Genomic DNA, 25,680 nt, shown 5'->3' with positions numbered 1-25,680 from the left:
AAGTCATCTGGGGAGGGATCCCAAGACTTCATTGTAGGTGGGAGATAAGTAGTGTTTTAAGCCACCCCCTCTGTTTAACGATGGTCATTCCAGCTGGAACTGAAGAAGCTTCTTGGATGAGAGGCCAAATGTCTTCAAGAAAGGCAAGCAAGTCCAGTTGCCTACGATATACCACTTATGATTACCATGACCTTGATGACTGAGAATCTACGCCGACAACACCATGTATCCGCACAATCAACGTATATATCATTGTCTCAGGCCCGTGTGGTAGCTACAGGAGCAGTGCATGTTTGCACAATACCTGACTCTGTTAAGCATCTTCATGTCTAGACCCAAAACAGGCCCAGATAACAAACATACTGTTCCTTTTTCACACTAAAGTCACCTCTTGCTTTTTGTTGTTTGGTACTGACAAGGTCATTTTCACACGGTAGTACTGTGAGCATCAAAGTGTGTGCGTCATTTTACAAGTTGTTTTCTTCATCTACTCTCCTTGGCATATATCCTGTGGAGCGTAGGGCAACGTGGGTGCATTTAAAGCCCATGGGGTTAGATGTTTCTGACACTCATTAGTTAGATGTTGTAGCTTTTAAAACAGATTTACAGCCTTTGTGATCTGAATACTGTATTCTGTTACATCACCACATTGGTTGGATCTGATCCTGATTAAAACCTGTTTAAACTTACAAAGAGCTGGCACAACCAGCTTATTACAAGTTTGATTCCATGATGTAATCAAATGAATGATGTGTTGCATATGTAAAAATTTCTCATGTGCAGGCGCTTATTGCTCGTTCTCCTGAACAGTAAGCATGACAAATACCTCTGAGCAAAATATGCTAAACAACACTGACACTAAAATATTTACAATGTTGGATAATTATTCACTCACACCCTTGGAGGATTGCACTCACTGTTGGTGATATCGACTTCTTGGTCAACATACAGAGGAAACAAGCAGCAAGGACAACCCAAAACTCAGATCACAACAAATGGTGTTTAAATATAGTGTGATGCAAACTGTCAGACAATCGAACCGTTGTCCTTTTCTAAAGGCATAAAAAATAACTGACATGCATGTCATATAAAATTTCCAACCCCCTGTGGTCACACGCACGAGGGTGTCTCTTGGCAGGAGCCGCAGAGGCATAATTATACCCCAGTGGAGTGTGAAAGTCGATGCTTTTGTATTCAGGAAGTCAATCATATTTTAACCAAATCAGTCCTGTCGAAGCATGAACGTGTATTCTGTTTAACTTTTCATTTTCCCCGAGCTACTCAGGTAATTGGAAAGGACACAAAACAATTAGACCTTATATTGTCAAACTGGAATTCAGTTTCTTTAAAAGAGGTGATATTTAGTCTCTTTTGTTGCCTGAAAAATATTAAATTCTCCTCCAAGCCTCAAAATGAAAGGTGTAATTTAATGACTTGAGAATAAAAACGAAAACGCATTGTTTGACTTCTCTAAGCATACACCTTCCTGCTGTGTCAAAGGTGTAGTCATACTGTACAAAAACATTAGATATACTATATATCTGGATGTCATGTCCTGACAGATGGCTCCACGGTTTCACTTTAAGCTTTTAATGCATATGAACTAATGACAGGAATTCGAGGAACCCTTGAGAGTTGTGAAATGGGCCAAAGGGCAGGCTCCAGTGTTATATCATAAATTAGTCTTTTTTAAATCTCATAATTAGTCCCTGTAGGAAGTGAAAAGATACATATATAATACAGTATTATGCATGGTCATATTCCATAATTCACCCGACTACAAAACCAGGCTGTAATTAAGGTCTTAATTAGATGGTGTTTTTAATTTTTAAAATGTCAAGAGGATATGTTGTGTCATAAATCCTGATACATCAAAACAAGTTGTGCTGTCACTGTTTAGAACCTTTCTCGAAATGTTTCCTTAGCAAATAAAAGGAAACTCGTCCTCTGCATTATTAATACCCACAGCGTTTCATTAGCATTCTTATTTAGATTCGAGGCAGGAAACTTATGCATTTTAATGTCCCCATTCATTTCCAAGTGAGATATAAAGAAATCTACCGTGTTCCTTTAGCAGCTGATAGCGGATTGTTGCGGACAATTTTCCTACCACTTAAGACAACTGCACTTAAAATAATACACTTAAAGAAATGGATGTTTTTGTCGTCCTTGAGATAGGAATAAAAGAATGTTGGAAATATTCAGAGTCCCAAATTAGTTCCTCAAAACCTACATTCAACTCAAAGTACTTCTCCAGTAGTGCCAACATAAGAACACCCAGTACCCACTCATACATAACATAATGTCAGGGACTTTTCTTTACTTATCAGAGGACGGGGATGGCTGGGGTGGCTTTTTTTTTTTTTTAATGTTTTTATTGTGACCCTGTGGCAGGCGAAAAATGCATGACCCTCCCTCCACCATGAATTAGATATTTTTAAAAACTTTACCCTTTGATGTTTTAAAGTTAAAAGTTAACAGTTGTAGACGAAATTCCGCAGTTGAAAAAGCCTTGGTTTTTCACTCGTCATGCATGCTGGCTAGTTCATGAAGATGGTTTATTTTTGCCAAATTTTAAATGAAATGTGAAAATCCAACTATAATTTGTATTTTTTGCAGTTTTTGGCTACGATGAACAGTGTAATTTTGGTTTTACAAATTTTCCAAAGGTATATTTTCTAGGGGTGTAACGATACATCGATACATCGATTCATTGATTAACGATCCAATTACATCGATGCAAAATGAAAACATCAATCCGTATCGTCATCTTAAAGATACACCTTTATTTTGAAATTCACATAGCACGTCTGTGTCACCATTTTAGTGAACAGGTCTATTTTTATTATTTTTTGTTACAGAAGAATACTGTTTTTCATTTAAATGCCTGGTACCTGGAAGAGCTCAGAAATAAAATGGTCAAATCATATTCTAGTTGTTTTTGTGAGTTGATGTAAATGATTGTGTTTGATGGGCATATGATATTGAGTCATATCGATCGCAGGCTCCTGAATCGAATCGAATCGAAATCGTATCGTGACAGACTTTGTGATATCGGCAAACATCGTAACGTCATCCAAACAAATCAATATAATATCGTATCGTGATGAAGCTGGTGATTTACACCCCTAATATTTTCTTTAAAAAAATCTGTGGTAAAATAAACGAACAATACAACAATTTAAATTTCTATGCCCCTCTCCAGAGCCAAAATAAAAAAAAAAATGATATGACATTTGACACCCCCGTTTTGCACCCCCCCCATCCGTCATAAGTAACAAACAGTCCCTTACTGCAGTCTTGATTGTGTTTCTCAATATTTGTTCTGTTTGTGTGTGGGTATGTGTGTGACAGAGACATATGCATTAACTCTAATATCAAAAACAAGGAAAGGTAATGTTTAGAAAATATAGAGACCAGACCAGTTGGACTAATTTCCTTCATCTCGTCATTCATCTCTCGAGCTCACAAAACCACATGCAGTAATCTCACACATGTCGGACGGATTTGGAGAGAACTGCGACTGTCACACAGTCGGCCTGCTATTTGAGCAGCACAGCTCTGCGCGCCAAGCCTATTCAAACAATGAATATACAATAGAGAGGAAATACATCAAGTGGCTTTGATTCCCCACGGAGACACTCTGAGTGGAAGATTGAACCGGGATGATTGTGGAAGATATAATACCACATTTCTGTGAGCTCTGTGCATGTGAGGACAGCTCCATTCTGGCTTCAGTTTATCGACCTTCCAGGATACTGACACACAGTGTGCTACTGCTTACAGTGGACTGACTGATGCATAGGGGAATATTCTACTTAATGCATGTAAGATAGTTTACCTACAGAGTATTATAGACCTGGATTTGTGAAAAAGAAACATCAAACAACCACGTTTGCCACAAAGAATTGAACTCTGACATTATTACACACCTAACAGCGTTCCTGCAAATCCCTTCTTTACATTTCTAATTAGGGCTGTCCTGAATATCTCACCATTTAGGGCTGCATGATATGCAAAAAAATCATATTGCAATTATTTGACAGATATTATGATGGCAATGAATCGCAGTTTTAGCGAGAATTTTGCTTTACCTTTTCACTGAAAAAAAAAAAAAAAATTAGATTATTTTCTGGGGTCTGTACCAAATAAGCATGTTCCCTTATGTCTTGAAAATGATTTGTAGGCCGGGCCATTTCTCTAGCACCACAATGCTTCATTTATAATGGCATATTATGCCACATTTTACCTTTATCAAAAAATTGCAGCTCTTGTGATTTGTGTAATGCACTTGGCCATATTGCAGTTTCAGTAATATTCTGATTAATTGCGAAGCCCTACTACCAGTTTTGGTAGTAATCAACAGTGAATATTCAAAGCTTTGGCCAGGGAGAGGGGGGCTGGGGTGCCGAACATAAATTGGTAAGCATAAAATGCTCACAGTAATGGGCTCAGATTCTGAGACAAACAACAGTTGACACAGCGCTGTGAAACAGAAGCACAGAAACAGCACAGTAATATCTCCAACTAATTTTAAGATTTGAGATTTATATTTATACGACTCAGTGTTTCTGTTACAAAGGCTAGACACAGTGCTGAAGAACCGTCCCCACAGTTGCTCTCCTCCTGGTGAACAGTTGGTTCAACGCCTGCCCAGTTAGAATGAGCTAACACAGCAGTGACTAACATCCGACATCTAGCTGTTAAATGGTTCCAATAAACTCACACCAAAACAGCTCGACCCAGTCATTAAACTCCTTAATAAGCATTCGGTAACGTTAGTTGTGTGATGCTAACAGTTAGCTCTGTCATTATGTTTGTGCTGAAGGACTTGCCAACTATCCCTGGTGCATAGCTCTTATATATAACAGAGAGCGGGGTAGGGGCTGAGTGAATCAATTACCTGTGTGCAGCTCTACCCATTTTAAATTGAGAAGAAAAAAAAAAATCAGTAAGCGGTCAGCCATGTTGATATTGTGGTTGGTTGCCACAAATCATTGTGTGGTAAACACTAATTGTTTTTATTTATAATACCTTTATTAATTAATAATTATGCATTTTATTTGTAGGCACCTTTCAAAGCACTCAAGGACACCTTACAAGACACAGGTAAAACAAACCAAATGTAACGTATCCATAGATCAAAGGTCAAACAATTCAGTAACACAATAATGACTTAATAAGATAAAAATTGCAATTATAAGAATTGGGCATAAAATCATTATCATGAAGTCATCATCAGCTTTTTCTCAAAAAACAAACAAACAAAAAACAAAGCAAAATAGAAAAAACCCTGAATATCCAAATTCCCAAATTAAAAATCGATTGTCTACCCAACAAATGAAAATCTGGAAAGTCAATATTGGGGTTCAGCACTATTTTTAATTCCTCTGTTCAGACAAATACGTATTGCTCAATTGTCAGTGAACCTATCAAATAGCATCTCTGTAATTGTATTTTTATTTTTTATTTTTTTGCAAATGATTTACTTTGAAGCAATGGTTTGACATTTTGGGAAATGCATTAACTGGCTCTCTTGCCAAGAGTTAGATGAGGAGATTGATACAACTCTCATCTCTGGATGCTAAATATGAAGCTAGTAGCCAGTTAGCATAGCTCAGCGTGTTAGCTTATGTTAGCTTGTTTACGCTGTACAAAAACTGAAGTGTAAAAACAGTGGTTTTAGAGAAGAAACAGTTCAACACATAACCTCCATAAAACTATGTGTTGCTTTTATACTTTTGCACAAATTAAACAAAGAAGAAATAATATGTAAATTAGTGAGCTTTAGAAGTACTCGTGAACATATTTTGTAACCTTTGGACAGAGCCAGACTAGCTGTTTCTGCCTGTTTTCGAGTCTTTGTGATAAGTTACACGGTACACATAAAAACGTAGGAGAACAGGTTCCAGGTAAAAAAAATAGAGATTTTACCCTTAAATTATTGAGAGTACTTTGTGTTAAATGTAAGAAGAAAGATTAAAGAACTCACAAGACTGACCTCTGTAGATCTCTGATCTCTTTTATAACATTAAAAACCTAATAGCATATGATTAAAACGATATAATATGTAATATAATTTAAAGTAATAATTTAATCCATTACAAAAAGATCCTAATGTTCAGTGTCATAATATGCAACATTTTCAAAATAGATGCAACATAAATGTTGTTGTAAAGCTCTTTGTGTTGCTTTAACTGTAATTCCAGTGTAACCAGTTTAAGTGTGTGAAGAGTCACACACTGAGTATTTACTGTTCCACAGTCTGCTGCAGGTTTGCTCAGCATGTCTGACTCATGAGCTCCTGCTGTTTTCAAAAATACATTAAACGCAGATTTTGCAGACATGCTGCTGCATTGATGAATATAACACATCACTGTACATCAGGTGACTGAAGACTTTACCTCATACAACTACATAGAAACACAACTTTATAATAATCAGTGCATGGGTATTTGATATTGGTCTGTTCTGCAGTAACTGAATGTACAGACAGACGGTTTTTCACATTGGGTTTTGCTGCTGTGTTGCCACCACTCTTACATAAGAGTGTGTCCTGATGGAAAGAAGTGAAAATAGCTCCGCTGAATGTGGTAATTAGCAGCGTGGTAAAGCCATGTTTGGCGAAATTACCAAAGTTGTCTCATTTAAAATGATGGATTATGCTCATCAGTGCAGCTGTATCTCTGGGCTGTTTTTTAATGGATTTTCTGAAAATCCATTAATATTTTTAACCTTTTTACTTTAAAGCTGCCAGGCAATATTGCATATTGGTATTTGCAAAGAAGAGGTAACTTTGCCACAGTTTGGCACGGTTTCTAAAACGTGCATGTTTGCAACTTCTGAAATGTGCACGTTGGCAGAAATGCAAGCTCATAGTTTGCAAAATACATGGGCTTGCACTTTTGCTGTGGATGCCAGACATGTCTGCATATTAACTATTGTAAATAAATGAGAATATGCCCCTTATCCATCTATGTCTGATCGTTGTTATAAATCCAGCAAATACTTTGTAGCTTTTTGCTCCTAGTTGTAGCTCTCTGCATGGACTTCTAAGATGATTAATAATAAAAAGAAAATCTTAAATTCTCTAAATAAATCCCACGCAAATTTAGATGATAAATCGACATCCTGGTGTTTCCTTAAAACTGTACATTCATTGCTGTTTCACTGCTGACACAACCCTGGTGGTTTTAATTGACTTGAAGTGCTGGGTTTTGCTTTTCATCCTCTTCTTTGCTTTTTGAAATGTGAAAAAGGATCCAGATGAAAGTGCTCAGCTTGACAAAAGTAGTAATTGTGACACCTGTCAACGTCATCCAGTACTTGTCATACATACAGCTCATCCATTTCATACCTAAAAAAATAGGCTGTTGGGGCTGTTTGTATCCACATGTTTGCCTTTAAGCTTATTAATTGACCACAATGAGACTATAAATGTCTAAAACTATGAGTTATTAATGTGCACAGTTGTTAAATGCTCCTGGATGGTGTACATAGTTGATAACAGATTTAGACTGTTCGGGGTGTTTTGGGGTCTTTATGTAATAAGAGGGCGTATTTCAGTCCAGTCAATATTTCATAGTCATTAACAAGGTTAAAATGAATGTGTTTTTATTATAGTCAGGTCTGTAGATGGAGACAGACAATTGGGAGTGATGTCAGGCTACAGCTCAGAGACAGTTCCACTCATCAAAACGTATGAATCATGGCTGAAACGTTATAAAATCCTTGATGAGGGCTTTGTTAATGTGGAACTGAACTGATGGAACTAAAGTGTGATTCTCCAGAGAGGTTGTAAGGGAATAATAGCTCCTATACTGCACAGTACAGGTTTGATAGCAGACGTTACGTGATTGATCTGGACAAAAAAAGAAAATGTGTGCGTGTGGAAAGTGTGTGTAAGTGTGCTCTGGCCACTGGCTATGTTGATGTATCAGTGCTGCGCCTGTGTGTGCGTGTCAGTTGACAGTTGTGGCGACTTTCAAGGTTATCAGTGTGTGGAACGTTTTCTTCCACTGCAGCCAGAGCAAAGTCAGATGTCAAATATCTTCACATCAGGGTGGTGAGATGGAGGAAGCAGAAATGTCTGGGTCATTAAGATATGCAGGGAAATCATGGAGTGTGAAATCACTGTATGTTAGTGGTTTTGCTTAAGTAAATACAACCACATACAGACTATTAAGTCCAATAAATAACTGACTTGCATGAGTGAAAACATTCATTACTGAGTGACACTTTATGTCACATCAAAAAAAGTTAACCATGACTTGACCTAATTGGTTCAACACATGGTCAGATAAACGCCCCTGAGGCAACAATAAGCTTTGGGCTGCTGTTGACACCACCACCACTGACTCTTTAAACACTGTATATGTATTCTGTCACCCTATAGTAACCAAATGGAACAATCTTAGCATATCTAGGGATGTAAACTTAAATAATGAATTAGGGGGCTATATATTGAGATGATAGCCATCATAAAATGACAATATCATGAAACAGAGAAACTGTTGCATCATGTTTTCTTCAAGCTACAGGCATGAGACTTGCTTCAGTGTTGTTGTTCTTTTGCTTTCTCCTATGGTCCTCTCCCTCTGACAGACACACAAACAATAGACTATTAAACGTATTACGTAACACGCACTTCGCCACCCATCCAGATCACTTTCTCCTTAGCAATAGTATGTGAGCAGGTGAAGCATATGTCTTATCTGCAGGACTTTAGATTGCTACTGTTTTGTCACATTTTGCAACCATGGAGCACAAAATGTGTGTGTTCTATATCTGCAGGGCTCCAGGCTGCAACTATGAAGTCGCATTTTGCAACCATGGAGCACCACTTTGACTTGCAAATATTATTAATATATGGACTGGAGAGCTGTTAGTTTGTTTCCAGACTACAGTGAATAAATCCTCACGTTAAATTGCGCCCCAGTAACCGTTTACCTTAATAAGTTAAATGCTAGTGTGAGCAGACAAAATGTGGGTGTTCTGTATCTGCAGGGCTCCAGGCCGCAACTATTAAGTCGCATTTTGCAACCATGGAGCACCACTGTGACTTGCAAATATTATTAATATATGGACTGGAGAGCTGTTAGTTTGTTTCCAGACTACAGTGAATAAATCCTCACGTTAAATTGCACCCCTGTAACCGTTTACCTTAATAAGTTAAATGCTAGTGTGAGCAGACAAAATGTGGGTGTTCTGTATCTGCAGGGCTCCAGGCCGCAACTATTAAGTCGCATTTTGCAACCATGGAGCACCACTGTGACTTGCAAATATTATTAATATATGGACTGGAGAGCTGTTAGTTTGTTTCCAGACTACAGTGAATAAATCCTCACGTTAAATTGCACCCCAGTAACCGTTTACCTTAATAAGTTAAATGCTAGTGTGAGCAGACAAAATGTGGGTGTTCTGTATCTGCAGGGCTCCAGGCCACAACTATTAAGTCGCATTTTGCAACCATGGAGCACCACTGTGACTTGCAAATATTATTAATATATGGACTGGAGAACTGTTAGTTTGCTTCCACCTTACAGTGGATAAATCCTCACATTTAATGGAGCAAAAAAATCAAGACTTCTGGCCCGAGATGTACTTTATTAACAGTACTTTGTTTAACTTTGTTACAACAGTAGTGTATGCAACTTTTCTATAAAAGTATTTTTTTTAAACTTTGTTACAACAGAACTTACTTAACTTTATTATAACAGTACTTGAACTTTATTATGACAGTAGCTACTTTATTAAACTTTTTTTTTGCAACTGTCGTTATTTAATAGTGTAGTATTTTAGTAGTCAACAGTAGTTTAAAAGAGATTTTAAAATATTGAGATATATGTTGTGTAGTGATACAGCCTAAAAATATTGTGATATTATTTTTAAGTCATATCACCCAGCTAGTGTTGGAAATTAGCCCTGGCTACCAAATGCTGGTAAAATATGCGAGTGGCTGCTAGATTTTCTTCACTCACCAGCCAAAAACACAATAGAACTCTACAGTGGCTGGTGAACTTTTGAGTCCATCAGCCACAGTGACAATATCCAACCCTTTGCCCAGCCCTATAATACACACATTAGAACTAGTATCGACACAAGGGCCATCTGCATAGGCTTGAGCTCTGACAGCTTGTTAGATTTTGAATGCAGTTTCTTGTCGTATTTAAGTTCTGATACAAACCAATCTCCTTACGTAGCTTCTACCCCCCTCAAACTGTTTTTTTTTTTAAATGTTTGTGTAATTTTTTTTTATACCTGGGTAACGTCAGTAGGCTTCCCATTTTTAACTGGGGCTGACAGTCAGGTATCCACTTTAAATGGCAAGTGTCAGTAGATTATATCAGCTGTACAAAATTAACTGTAACTCTTTAGCAACTAAAATGAAATGTTTGGCTGTTGTTGAAAGATTGCTTGCAAGTGAAAAGAAACACTCTGCCACTTCACTCTAGTGTGTAGTTTTGTAGTGCAACAACACCAGCAGAGTGCTAATGAGTGAATAAACTGTATTTTTTCAAGTGTCATCCACTCAAAGGTACCCAGCTCACATGTGCTTACAGAACTTTATTTACATTTCACACAGAGGCAAGAGAAAAACAGAGATTAAGGTGGTAGCTGGCTATGTCATGTCAGATGCAGGAGCTGAAGTTAAACTCCATTAGGATTGTGGGATGTGTACCAAACTGACAATTATATTGTTGTTGCAGAGGGGGTTTGGTTTTTTTTTTTTAGACTACCCACACTTACCCTGCTCATTATGAGAAACCGACCCAATCTGCAAACTACCAACTTTTTGCATACAGCAGTTAGCTCAGCGGATGTGTTTGTAATTAGCAACAGTGAAAAGTCTTCATGATGGCGTTGACAACTTTGGTCGCTTAAAAACCACTTCACCCACATGGCAGTGCAATGAATCAGAATTATTTACTGACTTTTAAAGCATGCAATGACAGAGCTCCATAGCAACCAAAATAGTTGAACTGCTGCACCTGACGTTACAGTGATGCACATAATGCAGAAGCAGAGATCACAAGCGCAAGTTCAGCCCCAAGAAACCTTTCGTCGTAGGCTGTTAGCAACAGGTGCTGAGGTTAGCACAGGCGTGTGCGTCAGTCACACTGTGGTGAGTGCAAATGAAATGACGGAAGTGGAAGATCGGCCCGCTGGTTCCTGGTCAGCTACAACAGCAACAAAGAGAGAGTTCTCTAGATAAAGATGGTGCTCCACCATTGTAGAGTCTGTGAATGGAGACACATCCAACATTCTAACACACATTCAAGGCATCACCCAGATGTGCTGATTACCAGGACGGAGAAAAAACAAACCAAAGCCGAATGTTTACTCCCTGCTGCTTTCAAGCAACTTGTAGAGGAAGCACGAAGGGAAAAAAATATTTCCAAAGCAGCTGGCATTTTTGTTGTATTTATTATTTTCAATTTCATATTATAAGCGATGCTTTTCAGTTTTATAACCTGTTGTGACTTGTTGCCTTTTGGGAGAGTGTTTGTCCGCTGTGATACAAAAGTGTTCTTAAGTTTTGTGATAAAAATGGTGTACCAAAGTTGCCAGTGCAAAAATAAATCATGATGTTGGGCTCAGTGTTTGATGATGATGGTATCATCCATTGGCCCAGCTCTAGTCTTTAAGATATCAATGTTTTAAGCTTACCATCTTAATAGTTATCCATTGGGATCCCAGTAATAGGAGAAGGTACTTTGACAGTGTTTAAGGCACATTTAATCAACATTAATTTTTTTTTGCTGCTTGTCTCATTTACAGATTGTAGCTACAGGTTGTGAACATTAATTAGGCTGCTGCTAAAAACAGTTTCTACCCTCTCCAACAACAAAAGCTGATTACAGATCTAAATTGAACCTTCTAGGTTTAGTTATTTATAACTTTGGTTACCTGCGAGTGAAGACAAATTCTAATTAGATTTGATAAGAGATTTGAAAGAACACTATTGAATCCTAACCCCACTTTTTTAAGACAGGCTGCAAGATTAGGTAATGATGCAGGAGCTGGTGAAAGTGTTGTGGAAATGTTTAAGCTCTTAAGGGAAACCGTGCTGTGGTCGATGGCACTGCGTTCTTGACAGAGGTGCTTCATTTCCAGTGAACTTGGAAGGTGAAACTTACTGAAATAGTCAATAAGAATGGCTCTTAACAACATTTTTTTTTTTTTTTTAGCTAAAAAAAATTCACCGTGGCACTTAGGATCCACTGAGCATACACAATGATTTTCTTTCACTTCAGTTGTAGCAAGCCAAGTAAGATCTCACTCTGACTCACTTCTTTCAACTCTGAAAAGTGTACTTTACCCCCTCCCACTGGAACCACAGCTGTGATACCGTGGTACAAACACTATAAACAGTCGAGTTGATGGTTGAGGCAGTTTGCAGCCGCTCTCTCACGCAATTTGAAAGGTGCTACTGTTTCTAAAAATCATGACATGTCTCTTGGACCTTGTTTGTTGCTTCCTGTTGTAAGAAGACTGTTGATACTTGTGCTGTTTGCTCAGATGGAAAAGCAGTCCCCTCTCTGTTTTGTGCCTAAAGCAAATACACTTTAGATATCCCATGAAATCTGGTGAGCCACACACAATGTAAATTACAGAGTGGAGGCCAGCAGTCTGGATTAATTATTTCAATCAGGCTACTAGTCTGCCAACCAGTCTATTAACTACGGTCCCAGCAAACTCAAAAATTCATTGCTCTGTATGCCTTTCTCTGCTCAGAAATATCTGTGGTTTTTATTAAAAGTTACAATATTAAATCAGAGAGAGAATACAGAATGCACTTCCTTTGGGGCCAGAATAGTTTATTTTTATCGTCTCTGAATAGCTGAATAGTTCCACTTGGTTGGGATAGCTGAGCCTTGGCTGACCACAAGCAGCTGTGATCAGAGCACAGCTGCTTCAGGGCACTGCACGAGTGTTATTTCAAACAAGAGAAAAACCGCAGTGAAAGGTGTCCTGTGGGGTTAATTGTCTTGTGTTGGAGTTTTGATATTTGCTCAAACTGCAGCAAGTGCCTGTTTTGTGCACCTCTTCACAAGTCTTAAAGAGGTTCTGTGAAATAACAAGCAAGTTTTATTATACAACACGATAAGGGTGATATGGTAAAGGGTGTGGTTTAGAGTGGTTTGGTTTGTAGGAATAACAAGAAAAATATATCCTAGTGACATAAAAGATATCTTGTTATCATGTATAAATCTTGCATCTTATAAAATCAAGAAAAGTTTCTTAGTATAACTTAGTATATAGGTAAATAGTTTTGTAATGGCAGCAGCAATCTATAAACAAAAATCTCCATGTATGCAGAATCTGTGGGCAGTGGTACAAGATTTTGATATTGGAAGCATTCTGCTCTCAGCTTGTATTGTATTGACCAATCATGTTTGTACAGGTATTGTTACTGGTAGCCTATCGCCATTTTTTAAACATTACCCTGCCCTGCTTGTTAGCTGTTTACATTAGAAAGCTAGAAAAGAATAAATGAAAGATAAAGAAAACAATAGAGTATAATAAAGAGACGTTTTAAGTTTTAAGATGGCCATTATAAACCAACATCTTTTCAGGAATTCTGCAGTAGAGTAACAATTGCATACTGGTTTCAAGGTATACGATGGTATTAGAATTGAAAGTTATCACCCCGTGTACATTTGCTTATCTACAATATTGAGAAAAAAAATGCAACTGGACAGAAAATCTCAACTTTATTTTAGTTATTCCTACAAGGGAGACTTTTTACACACCCTTCCATTAAAAAAAAAATGGTTTCAAGTTTCAAATATAGTAATAAAACATTTGTTTAACCAAAAATAACCCTTGCATTTTAATTGCTTCAGGGATCGTTCTGACTGATAATAATTCGGTAATACTGTGTTACTGTGAAACCACAGTATTTTCTGAGATGGTTATGGTATCTTGAAAATCTCATACTATTGCAGCCTTATTCTGCAGGCCCCCAGGAAGTGAGCCAGGGCTATGAAGACAATTTTCATAGTGGTCAAACAGTGGTAGTGCAACTTCCTAGTTCTGTCATGTGACGCCCTGCAACCCAAAAATACTTTTCCCCATTGACTTATATTGGGAAAGACACGTCTGTCAATCAGTGGATACATTTTTTGAGCAATACAGCTCCCAAAAAAAGTCAACTGGAGTGGGTGGGACAGAAATCATAATGATAATATTGAGTTAACAGTGTGAAGTCAGCAGCTGTTAGTTCGTTTTCACAGAGCATAAAAAATATATGCCTGTAGTTGTGAGCACACATGTCGTTTTATGTTAGGCATGTGAAGTAACATGGATTGTTTAAGAGAATATGATTGCAATGGCCATACTGTTTTCCCTTACCGTGTTAATACTAATTCCTACTATGTGTTAGCATCAAGCTAACAGACTCAGTGTGATTATTTGCCACACCAATGAGCATATTAAGAGGATTGAAATTGAAGGCAGGGTACTGCAGTAGAGCTTTGATCGGGCCCAAAAAATCCAGCCTGACCCCACCTGAGCCCGTGCATGTTCTGTCCGAACGCGGCCCGGCTGTCCCTTTAACTGTAATTATGAGCCCGAGCCCGGTTTAAACCCGACATTTTTTTTAAGGATACGAACGTGGACATTGAAGGCTGACTCATGTCTGTCTTTCCATGGCAAGCCTTCGTCATGTGCCTCTTAAGTGTTGAGATCCCCTTCTTTTTGTTGTCATATACCAGCATCGTGCTGCACTTGGTACACTTGACGAAGCCGACACATACGTTGTCACCGTCGACAACTCACATGTGTGCGGCCAGTGGCGCCGTCAAGGGGGGGCGTGAGTATTGAGATAGAATACATTGTGATGTATTGTGATACCTTTTTTCCAACTGCAAATTATTTCACCAAAGAAAAAACTTCATAAGAGGTTTTCAGTCCGTTCATCTGACTTTAACCGTTTTTACTGCAAAAAAACCTGATGCAAAGCAGACAGGCTGACCAACACTGTCATAAAACCTGTCAGAAATGCTGCATGCACCTGACAAACTGAACTGTTGGCAGATTTAACGCCTGCTGTGAGGCCAGATTAAGCATGTGAGCGAAACACTTCACAAGCAGGTATCCCGCTAATTGAATGGCAGCACCTATGTTAGAAGCATCGCCTGTTTCAACCACAGTCCCCCATTCTTGTGCTGCATTTTGCAAGAGGTCTGCAATGTTTGCTCCAGTGTGACTTTGGTATACTGCTCTGGTTTAAAGAATGTGAGACAGCAGTCGCCAGTTCTCTGTGAGATAATGTGCTGTTATAGTCACATATGAATCCACTGACCTTGAAGTCCAGGCGTCACAAGTTAATGCCACTGTTCCTGCTGTACTCAAAGATTCCTCAGCATTATGCTTCACTTCTCTGTAGAGCTTGGGTATGGATGTGTTGGTGAAAAAACATTGAGACAGAGTCACATACCTGGGTTCCAGTGTTTTTAGCAGGTAACAAAAGCCTTAGTTTTCAACAACAGTGTGTGAAGGCAGATCTTTGCACATGAAGGAGGTGATGGACTGTTATTTTCCTAGCTCTTTTAGAGTTGGAGGGTAGTTTTGTCAAGCTGAGTGTGTTCAGTGTTGGTTGATTTTAAGGCGTAGTGGGTTTAGCATTAACTTGGCTGTCAGTGGCTAACGCTATCTCTGGATGGTGGTGTGTGAGGTTAGCACTCATGTTTGTAGTGTTGCAAGAGTATTTATTATCATATGATGCTGCTTGCAAATCACATGTCATATCCAAGTCCTTCTTTCCCTCCATGTTAAAAAATCCATAATAAATCCAGATGTTTGATTTAAATGTCAACGGCACATTTCTGATTTCTTTCTCCGGTGCCTCCATCTTTGTTTTGATGAACTTCCTGCCAAATGCCGCTGACTGAGACCTCTGCTGACCTCACCAGGAAAGAAAACGTCAGCACCATCTAGTTGACCGAAAAAGCAAATGATTTTATTATTCTAGTACCAAGGTTGTATTAAAATGTGTATTTGCAAAAACTAATAATGTATATAATAGAAGATCGATACTTGGCTTCCGTGTATCAATACAGTATTGCTACACAAAATATCGCGATACTATGCTGTATCGATTTTTACCCCCATCCTTATCCTCTTGTGTCCATCTTATTATGTTATATAACCTTCTTTGCTATATGTACCTGGTCTGTCGTTTAGTACAAGACTAAACAGAGCCTCTGCAGACACACCACTGATGTGATCTTCACTGCTGACATGGTTATAAGCACTCCTCTAGCCAGTGTGACAAATCTGGCTAATCACCAACTGTCAGGTCAAATTGCACTCTGATTCACAGAGGACTGAGAGTGTGAACTCAGTATGTTTAGGAGATCCTTCAATGTCAACAAAACCCAGCCTCGACCTTCTCCTGTCTTTGTCAGTGCACAAATCTCCACAGCAGGTGGGCTTTGAGTTCTGTCTGTTCTTTAACTCATTCAGCAACCCCTACTGAGATTTACTCATCTTTTTAAAAAACAGAACTACAAACAAAACCTTTAAGCTGATTGATTAGATGCACGTCTTTAAATTAGCAGTGCGAACATCAGAATTGTTAATTGCAATCTTTTATCTTCTTTGAATATTTCTTATTTTTTTTCTTCTTATTCTTCGTATTACTTGCAGTTGTTGATAATTGACATTGTTGTGTTGGAGTGAATTGCAGGTATCAAATGAAAGCTGATGCAATGCGTCTAACTGATGCTGAGTTTGCTCACCTGCTGTGTGTGGAGATACCCTCCAACTAAATGGATTAACTATACATGTTCACCCTCTGGCACAATTCATGCTTTCACCATCTATAATGTATACAGACAACTTTGTTTAAGTGTAGCTTTGATTTTCCTTCAGTATTGTACATATTCTTCTATTTATCTTCTTTTCTACTGAGGATTTTGTGACCTTACAAACCCAACAATATTACACCCTCTGTAAGGGGACGATCACACCTACAAGGAGAGCTAGAAACGAGACGCCAGTAGAACAATTGATGCCCTATGATACGGTGCATCTGACTGGTTTTCAAGCATTTTTTATGACGAGCGTCTTTCTGGCGTCTTTTTAGACACGAGTTTGTAGACGCTGAAAGTTGAAATAATCTGAACTTTTGGGCGTCAGGCACCAGTGGCACCATTTCGTCATCGTCTTACTTGGCCCAGGCAGCCAATCAAATCCATGGAATCAAGCAAGAGGCGGGCTTTGCGATCACGTCAACTTCATTCATGTTTTGTTGTTGAGAGTAGCTGAGATAAATTGTGTAAACACAATGGCAATGCAGTGCGACGACGAACGGTTCATCCTGACTGTGTATAATTACAAGGAGCTATACAATCCCTCTGTACCTCAGTATAGCAATAAGCACCAGAGAGCACATGCTTGGAGCTGAAGATGCTCGAACTGACACCTGTTTAACCGAAAGTAGGACTGGAGGCGCTCATCATCCAGACACAACTCGCTAAATTAATGGTGATATTCACCAAACTGTTTCCTTTTCTTGAGGATATCGTGTACCCAAAAGGGTAAAAGCAGGGATAATGGTGGTGAACTTTAGAAAACTGAATAGAATTTCAATAATTTAAAGTCATGAAATGTGTTGGACGAACATAGTATCTAGCTTTTGATGTCTGGCTGGAATGAGTGTGGTGAAGACCTTGGACACTGTGCTGTAGGTGACCATAGCTACAGATCGGATCCACATGTGTGCACTAGAGTCACATGACTGGGACTGAAGTCAGAAATGAAGAGTCACTTTAAAATTGTCCTGACAAAATTGTAAAATATACTTAACTTGAAAACCAATGACTCACAATTTACTTTACGTTAAGCCTTTGACTTTGGGTCATACCCCCTTCACGTACAAAAAACGATATATTCTTTTCAAATGTTGTAACCGTCACTGCCCTCATACTTTCATGTGTCCAGTATCTTGCATAGATTCATCCATTAGATGGCACCAGAGGGCGGAGTCAAAAGTTTCTGATAACAACAAAAATGACGATGGTGGAGGAAGACGTAATGTTGAAACTCTTAATGGAAGCAGTTTTGTAGACGGTGTTAGTCTGTGAGGTCATTAAATACATTACCCCAATCCCAAATGGATCCCTTACTGACTTGTTGACTCAAGCCCTAAGCTAGGACCAATTCCATTTCAGGGGGGAAGTGGTGTCCCAATTCTCTGTCAGGTTAAGAGCTAACCTGATGGAGAATTGGGTCAGGTTGGGTCACCACTTCCCCTCACATGAACGCGCAAAAACCAAGGGGAAGGGCCAAGACAAGGGCTGAGGGGAAGAAATGGAATTGGTCCTAGGTCTGTAAGGGCTTAGGGCTTGAGTCAACGAGTCTGTAAGGGATCCATTTGGGATTGGGGGAATGTAATGTGTAGATGGAGAATTCCTTTCACGATATGCCCCATTTGTTTCAGTATGCCATTTTTAAAATGTCTTTGTCGTGTCCTTTGGTCATGTCCTGCTTGAACTAAGCTACGCTGCCTCCATGATCTCTGGTGGTACTGCTTAGTTTCTTCATATCTGTAAGCTTTCAGAAAACATGCACAAATATGGGCGACATGAAGACACAGACACACTGGGATGTCTTCTACTTGCCCCTCAAAAAATGACGGATCATTGGTCAGTGACGTTTCTGTAACTTCCAATTGAGCTTACATTGCCTACCAATACATACAAGTGGGATGCTGAAACACTGTATTACAATGAATATTCTATCTTTTTTTTTTTTTTTTTTTTTTTTTTTGTTAAAGATATTTTTTGGGGCATTTTTTAGCCTTTATTTGATAGGACAGACAAGTGTGAAAGGGGGAGAGAGAGAAGGAGTGCTCTACCACTAAGCCACCAACGCCCCGAATATTCTATCTTTAATAATGTAAACTTATACATGATGACTGGTAATGCATTTAAGAGAAGTTGTTTGGGGTGGGGAGCACTAGTTTTACGACCTGCATATACTATAATGGAATGTCACAGAGGAATTGACACTATACTTTGTAAAAACTCGATATATTTACATGTATCGATTTGATGTAACCCATACTGTGAAAAGAATCGGTCTGCCCATCACTAGACCTGAGTGTAATTAGACTCGGACTACAATACAGTCAACCCAAATAGACACAAAAAGAGAGAGAGCATGATGCATCACAAATTAATGAGCAGCCGAGTCCACTTGGAGTCTGAAGTAGAATGGGACTCTGCTCGAATTGATCAGACTAGACTCGGCTAAATGAGACCTGGCACAGACTGGGTCGGGGGTCAGTTCTCAGATACCAGCAACCAGTGAATATTTTAAGTGCAGAGATAAAAAGGCTGTGTTTCAATTCTAGCTCGTTGCACCTCTTAACAGGCCAGGCTGCCATTAAGAATATTCATCAGTCAAAGGTCACTTAATCACAGCACTTTGTAAATATAGCAGTTCGGGTCTCACAGTCCTCTGAAACTAATCTGACCTTACCAGAGGATTCATCAAAGATTACTGCCTTTAAAACAACAAAACATGGACATTTTAAGCTTCACAAACACAGAAATGAATTTAATGCAGAGCTGTTGTACTGGACTGCGTTAGGTTGTTAGCTTCACCCCCCCACAGTTTGGCTGGCAGGATTTAAGGGAAAAGAGGACACAATTTGACCACAGTCAGCATGATGAATATGATATGCTGTCACACGATTTTAACTCAGTTCAGCTTTGAATATATTGCAAATACATTTGCTTCTGCAGCGGCTGTGTGATTTGAATGTTGAAGGTGTTTTTCTTTTCCAATGGATTAAAGAATTTCTGACAGACTGCCTAAGGAGAATATGCGACCAGCGTGGTGGCTTAACAAGATTGTTTTATGTACAGGTGTCCCACAAGGCGGCTTTGATTCCCTCTATTGTTTTCAATCTACGCAAATGAGACGAGGTTGCAAGACAGCACTATAGTCTCCAGAATATATGCTTTGTGGTCTTACATGTCTGCACACAGTCACACATGAACAAGCTGGCAGAAGCACAGGGCTGGTACATGACAAGCCCAAGAGCGGCTACCTTTTTTGGGGGGACATCCGTTTCCACTTCCCACGCATTTTTCCCACACTATGGATTTCAATCTTGAGGGGCCCTGTCCTTAAACACATGACGATAACCACTCATACTACATTAAAATCAAACAAAAATTCAACCCATGGGTAATAAGATGTTTTAGGCCATTAGTTAGGGAATCCCATTAAAGCTCTTCCCGTCAGTACAGTCATGTGTTGCATTCATGAAGCCCAGCAATGTTATTCTTTAAATCTCATAATACACACCATTATTTAAGCACCAAAGCCAGCATCAGTACACTGCTTTAATTAGCCGCCCAGCATTGATTTTGGATGTATTATCACTGAAGATAAGGAAGTATAATATGTAATACCAACCACTATTGTGCATGTTTTTCTCATTAAAAAAAGGAAGCAGTGTCTAAGTTTCAAGTCTGTGGGTGGCCGTTTTCCATGGCAGCTGTTGCTAACATCTGAGGGCTGGCGTTGCCAGGAGATGCACTGTCAACCTCCGTTGCACTGCTGACCGCAGCATGTCATACTGTAGAGCCTATAAATGTTGATGAGGACTGTCACTTTTTCAAAAAAGATACGTTTGAACCAAGTCAAACCAACATGTAATTAGCTTAATTTGAACACAACCCATGTAGCGTAATGGCCCCAACCTCCTGATGTAAAACTCAAAATATTTCACCTACTGCTCCTCAGATGCCTTTGAGTTGCGATTGTCTGATCAGCTCGGCATTGCTCTCAAGTGACTTCCTCCATTTATATTTTTGAATAGGTTACTGATAGGGCTGAGTATTGTTTAAAACGTTACGATACCATTACCAATGCCAGCACTATTAAAGTGATACCAATACCAAAAGGGTACTTTATTCCATACTCATAATATGAATGAGTGGCATGTAGTATAGTTATACTTAAAAAGTTTTGGTAGCATCTCAGAAGAGAAGAAGAGTTGCTAGCTAAGCAAATTTCTGTGTGATGATGTCACCAATATGCAGATGAGCACATGGTATCATCTGGCGACCTTTGGTGTGAGTTTGTTGGGACAGTTTAAGGTCTTGGTTGTTAGCCTACTGCTGCGTCAGCTCATGATAACCAGGCAGATGTCACCCTGACCATTCGCCAGGAGTGTGGCTCGGGAGAAGGTAGCAACAGAAAGAGGGGAGCTGCAGCAGTCCGGGATCAGATCCCTGGTGATCTTGACTTAACATTTTTGATACTGCTTGGTACTTGTTTGTTTTGGTCAGTATCTTAAAGGTATAGAGTAACAATACCCTAGTTACTCATAGGTCAATAGGGAATGCACTAGGTCAAGATAGTGAATTTTAAGCACCCTCTGCTGTACCGCAACGCAAAACTGGTAAGGTCATTACAGTTCATTACACTTTTAGTTAGGGATGTAACAATATAATGAATTTTGGCGATAGTGTCGTAAAAAAATGTCTCAATGCTGTCATGTGACTGTGAAGAAGTCTATCACAATATTACCTGGTTGTTTTGCTAGTATAGCTGCTTCGTCTCTCCTTGTTAAAAATTGTCAGAACTTGACATTCACTTTCCCTGGGGCAAGTCTACTCTGTGTTTGGGCAAGTTGAATGCCTCATGCAGTTGTCAGATCGCGCAAATGAAAAATAATTGTGATGTCTAATGTGAAGTTATCTGAGAATAAACTGTGTACTGTAAGTTAATTGAGGTTGAGGTTGTCGTATACAACATAACATTACTGACATTAAATATCTCTGGAACGCTACATGTAGGAGACCTTCTATGAGCTAACATTAACCTTTGTGCCATTCTAACGGGGTCTTCAATGTGTTCATATCCCTTTCAGAAGCTTTGTCATCCAGCCTTGATCTGTGGTGTCTTTTTTGTAAAATAACATAATGATCAATCTGACACTGAATGTCTGTGTGATTATTTATCCATTTTCCCATGTTGACAACAGTCATTGTTGTTAGCTGTCCATTCGCTGTTCATTATTCCTTGGCTTGAGTCTGTCGACCAATCATAGGGTTTATATCTGAATGCGAGGCAACTCTGATCTCAAACACAGGAGAAGCAACCATCTTGTTTTTGGATTAAAATGTTCCTCAAACCACCTAAAACTGGCAAAGTGCCAGGCAAAACAGCAATAAAACTTTGTTTAAGTTAGGATCTTCCCAGTCATGTAATTGTTACGTGTTAATGGGACTGGGCGATATGAAGAAAATCAAGTATAATATTTTTGACCAGATACCTTTATTGGTATTATGACAGTATTGTAGGGTTGACTATTAGTTTTTGATTTTGATTAATAATCATGAGTAATGTGGATTTAATGACTAAGTGGGTAAAGGCAAATAATAGAACAGCTAGGTTAAGTCTGGTAAGTTCAGAAAATGACAACACTTTACTGTAATGCAGCCAGTCTTTACCAGATAAAGACAATACTTACAAGATCCAAAATCTAAGACAGTATTTAGTCTCATATCATGATATCTATATAATACCAATATATTGCCCAGCCCTACCTGTTAATTGTGAAACGTAATGGTAGATGAAACTGGTCAGTGCTTAATTGTGCTGCCCAGCTCCTGACCAGAGGCCTTAATTTATACTCTGTCTTGTTTGGCAGGAACAGAACATGACCTTCATTCTAAAGTTTCTTAAAAAAGCATTGTTTGACATCATTCATTTACTGATGACCATCTTTTTCACCCACTCTGACCCCATAAGAGTACATAATTTATGAAAAGGTCAATCATCTGCTATTCTACAGAAATCTGCCTGCAAAAGAACGGTGGGACAATAAATTACATTAACATTTGCATTTTTGTCCTTCTACTGATCACTGTCTAATTACCTTGCTCTGCTTTTAAGTCTGTCTTATAAGTACTTCAGTCTGGCACCATTAAGGTTGAATCAAGACAGTCCAGGCAGTCGCACAATTATTTGAAATACACAAAGTGACTAAAATGCATTTTTAAAATTGCTTTTCTAGTTAAAAAAAAGATGTTCCCGGTCCCTGGCTTTCTTTCAAATAATCAGTCATGTAAAAAGAATCTCAAAGGCCCAGAACTGTCTTTAAGGATGCCTGTCCACAAGTGGATAGCTTCCACATAAATGCCAAAAATGTAATAGTAAAGAAACAGTCTTCATAAGTAAATGAAAAGCACTGATAAAAGGCTTGTAAAATGGTAAGGTGCTCTACATAAAGAACTGCTTATTGTCAACAATGTTGTAGGAGGCTTTTGATAACAGTTTAGCCAAAAGGGGAACCTGTAGAGTAAAACCTGCAACAATATCAAATGAAAGAGTGGGTGGATACAATAACTGAAACAACAAAAGAAACATATTGCAATAAATCACATCTATGTGAAGGTTCTAAGGCTCGTTTCAGGTGAGAGTTCAAAAACATGCTGATTCAAGTTTATAGTAACTTTTGGGGCCACTGCTTGTGGTGATGTATTGGACTGCATTATATGAGTGTTTCTTTTATTTTGTCCACTAATTGGATATGAACCCATTTCTGTAATCTATAGTCAAGTCACTTCAGTTCAACTTGCAATTGTTTTTCCATCAAACATTAGCTGTAGTCCTCTCATTCGTTTACATGTCAGATCATCCATCAATTGTATTGACTCCTTTGGCTGGATTTTGATTAAGCTGAGGGAAAAAATGTCCTTCACTGTTTCAACAGTAGAGTCTCGTGTGCCATGTCATGTCCTTCAGCGTTTTCAAAACTTGTGAATCGACACAGGATAATATCTATTTTGGGTGACAATGTTGTTTAAATACACAGATACCAAGTATTGATTTCTGTATTATATAGATTATTGATATTGCAAAAACAAACTTTTGGAAGCTTACTAGAATAATACAATCAGTTGCTTTCTCAGTCTACTATTTTGCTACAATAAAAATCATTCAAGTGAGATGAACAGATTAGAAACCTTATTTTATTAGATAAAATATATATACTCCGCATATCTCAAAGCGTTAAAAATTGCAATAATATTATATCATGACTTGGGTATCATGATGATATCGTATCGTGGGGTCTCCAGTGATTCCCACCCCTACTAAACTTGAATCTCTGTACAAAATCCTTTGGTTATTCACCCAAGAATTGCTGAGATATTTCAGATTGGACCAAAATGGTAGACCATCTAACTGACATTGCCTTCCGCGAAGCCACGCTGATAGCATGGCTACACAAAAGATTATGATTTGGTTTAAACCAGTTACCAAACCAAAACACCAAAGGCTGACTGCACAGGACATGTTAACCACCAGCCTGACTACGATGTTACAACCTTAAGACCACAAGAGTGTGTGAATAGTTGTTAATGGTAATAGTAAGCCCCGTCATCAGAATCAGATGTTATATGTTTCTGCAAACCACAGCCGATGCCAAATTGGTCCATTTCATATGTATCATATGAAGTATCATATCGAAGTTATGTAGTGTATGAGATGACTTTGTCATGGGGAGGTGAAGGGGGTGGTGGATGGCGTTACAGCTAGGTGAGATGTCTGCCAAGCTTCAGACCACAGTTTGAGAACCACGAACAGCAAAACCGTTTTTCTTCTCAGCAAGTCTTTGCTGCATTTTCAGCAGCTTTTTAGCCACCAAACATGGGCGTTCTTAGCAACCCGCTGCTGTTTTTCCACTGGAGACAGGGCCACGAAAAGGGGTTGTTTGTTACTGAGAAATCCCTGTTTCCAGCCAGAATAGTGTCACAAGAAGTGGTTGTTTTTTGCTGTGTTTCCAGTAGGAATAGTGCCACCAAAACCCGCTATTTTAAGCTGAAATATAATTGCTGCCTAACCATAACCAAGTGGCTTATGTGCTGAAACCTACGCATTAACAACAGCCTTGCTGAAAGGTAAAGAAATGTAGATTTTGAAGGTATCTGCTACATAATAATGTAAAAAAGTAACATATCCATGGTTTACAGAAATGTATAATGCCAGCATTTAGTCTGGCAATTGGGTTGTAAACGTACAAATGCAAACTTTGTCAAGTAGTCCTCAAAGATCTACACCTTGTTCGGGTCAGTTGTGGGATCAAAACTTTAAAAGGCCTTTATACTGAGCCCTGGTTTGAATTTTCAGAATAAGATGTGCAAATAAAATCCAGTTTAAATTCAGTTCAGAAAAAACACATTAGGACCAGGTCATGTCGCCTTGATGATACAGACTTAAGCTCATCTGATAAGAGCGTGGGGTACATTAGACAGAAAAAGGTTAGGATTCACTGAGCTTTAGTGACAAAGGGCATTGTAGAACTTGAAAAAACTCCAGCTGGCAGTCTTAATCTCTAGACAAAAAAGTTCAGGTTATTTCTTATTTATTAGAGCTGCTCAAGGGTTTGGTTGTGACTTCAGGTGTTTGCAGATAGAGACAGAGCAATGATAGATCAGAGAATAATTCATGAAATTCGAGGGCGGGATTAAACTTCCCTCTATTATGTGTATCTGTGGAATCTTCACCTACTCAGAGATAGCACACATGTCACACTTTATACCACCACTGTGTTCTTTTATCTGAATCGTCTGTTGTTGTCATTTCTGTCTTCTAAGTGTTGAGTGCCATTTCCTGAACTTTTGTGCATTCTTTTTTTTGTAA

General features: G+C 38.7%; 1 protein-coding gene across 1 annotated transcript in view; it reads left to right on the top strand.

Moving 5' to 3' along the window:
• The window catches only part of sntg2 (syntrophin, gamma 2), a 158,107-nt gene that overhangs the window by 7,851 nt on the left and 124,576 nt on the right, over positions 1-25,680 (top strand). The window lies entirely within an intron of this gene.

This window comes from Epinephelus lanceolatus, chromosome 15 (genome assembly GCF_041903045.1).
Source record: "Epinephelus lanceolatus isolate andai-2023 chromosome 15, ASM4190304v1, whole genome shotgun sequence".
NCBI lineage: Eukaryota > Metazoa > Chordata > Actinopteri > Perciformes > Serranidae > Epinephelus > Epinephelus lanceolatus.
Note: the sequence above shows the minus strand (reverse complement) of the source record. Positions and strands in the feature narration are given on the sequence as shown.